The sequence below is a fragment of the Stenella coeruleoalba genome (genome assembly GCF_951394435.1).
Source record: "Stenella coeruleoalba genome assembly, chromosome: 3".
NCBI lineage: Eukaryota > Metazoa > Chordata > Mammalia > Artiodactyla > Delphinidae > Stenella > Stenella coeruleoalba.
Genome location: NC_137148.1, coordinates 157,442,717 through 157,445,063, shown reverse-complemented (window position 1 = coordinate 157,445,063; position 2,347 = coordinate 157,442,717).

Below are 2,347 nucleotides of genomic sequence, written 5' to 3'. Positions count from 1 at the left end.
AGGGAGCAGCAGGAGAAATGGGTCAGATAAATGGGTCAGTAGAAGGTTTCACTACTTTTTCAGGAGTTTTGGAAGCTTCGGGCCCTTGTATGTCAGTGCTCAGCCATTCTGGGCAACAAGTCAGGAGGAAACTTCTGCACCTTTCCTCTATCAGCAGGAGCAGGACTCCTGGTCCCACTTACTAGACATGAGACCTTGGGCAAGGCACTTAATATATCGCTGTCTCAGTTTTCTTATTTGTTAACAGTGCAAACCTCATAGCTTTGGATTACATTCAATACTAATGTAAAGTGCTTATGAAAGTGCCCAACACATATTTAGGGCTCAATAAATATTTTATTATTATTATCCTTATATATCTGAAAACAGAACAATATCCAAACTCCTTAGCATGGCATCCACAACCCTTAATTATCTTAGGCTCTCAAAGCAAATGCCTTGTAGGAAGGTGATATAATTGTAGGAGGCTCTCTCTTCCCCCCACCCCACCCCCACTGGTGTAACAGCCTCCTAACTGGTTTCCCTGTATTCCCTCTAGCCGCACCACAGCCTGTTCGCCCCACAGCGGACCAGTGATTCTGTCAAAATGTGTTCAGCCAAGCCACTCTTTTGCTCAAACCCCTTCAGTGGTTTTCTGTCACACAGAGAATACATGCAAACTTTTTACGATGTCCTTCAAGCCCTCTAATTACCCTTCCAACCTCCTCTCCCACTCTCCCTTGTTCACTATGCCCTCTTCTGTCACACTGGCCTTGCTAAACCACAGGCTCACCAAGCACACTTCTATCTTTGGTCAGCATTTCTGTTCTCTTCCCAGATATGCACATGGTTTCCTTCCTCACTACATTCAAATCTCTGCTCAAATGTTACCTCCTCAAATAGAACTTCTCAAAACGCTGCTGAAAATAATTCCCACCTCCCCACCCCCGTCACACTCTAAACCGTAACACAGCCTCAATGTGTCATCACTACCTCATCAACATTTTCTGTTTATTGAGTACCCCCTCTAGTAGAATTCCACCTGCATAAGTTAAGGGTTTCACTATTTCTCCAGCCCCTAGAACAATGCCTGACACATAAACGCTCCAAAAGTGTCTAGAATGAAATCTTCAGTAAAAGCCAAAACAGAATGCCATAGTGTTACGTAAGTAAAGTCACTGACACTGCTCACTGAGAGGTCCATTCTTGGCTTTTTTTCCGCCACCGACAAAGTTAAAACTCTCTCATCTTTCCTTCCCGAGCTCCGTGAAAATTCAAAGGCAACTAATTATCTCCAGTCGGATCTTTCTATATTTTACCTCATCCTTGCCCGCCTCCGCAAAATACTGTCCACAAAAATAAATACCACCTCGCTAAATACCACCCAGTTGTACAAGACAGACTCCTTGGCATCCAGCTCCTTCCTCCTGATAAGTCGTGGAGAACCAAGTTTATTCTACCTGTCGACGTTTCTCGCGCCGTGCCCTTGGTCCCGTGGCCACCACTCTAGTCCCAGCCACTATCCGCTGGGTCCTGAACTGCCGCAGCAGCCTCCTCACTGGTCCGCAGGCCTTCTGCCCGCACCTCCGTCCTCCCGGTCCCCGGGCCCCACTCATCGCCCGAACCACGCCCCAGCACGAACGCCAGGCCACACTGTTAGCTTTTTTGCATCCCCGTGGCCGAGGCACAGTCCCGCTGCCTTCTCAAGTCATCTCCGCGCGGTCCTCCGTCAGGAACGCTGCTTTTCGACTTGTCGCCTCCTTCTGAGTCCTTGGGGGCCGTCCTGGATCAGCTCTACTCACCGGATCAGGTGCCACTTCCTCGGACTGACCTTCCTCATCCCTTCGTTAACTTTTCGTTGGTCTCTGCCTTCCCTAGTCTGACCCAAACGGAACCAAATCCTCACGTGCGGGTTAGCGCGCGGGTGGTTACCTGCCTAGGGAACCGTGACGCCTCCGCCGAGGTCCCTGGGAAATGTAGTTTCTGCAAGGAAACCCCCTTGGCCTGGGTGGGGTGGGGGGTGGGGGTGCTGAGCGGCGGGGCCCTAATCTGCTCAGGCGCGCAGTATCAGTTTCTCCGCCCGGCGCTGGTGCGGGCGCTTGCCGCCGATTCGCCCTCTGGGAAGTGGAGTCTGCGAAGCAGAAGCGCTGCAGCTCTCTGACTTGAGGGAATCCGGCTCGGCGGGTCTCCCGGCAACGCGCAAGCGCAGTTCGGAATCGGACTGCAGACTCCACTTCATTGTGTTCTGCCTGCGATGTGGCGGTGGCGGTCTCTCGCCGCGGGCAGAGGCTCCTCGAAGGGCAACCCAGTGGTGACTAGACACGGTGGCCGAAGCCGCATCGGGAGAGCGGGAGCAGCCTTGGGGTGG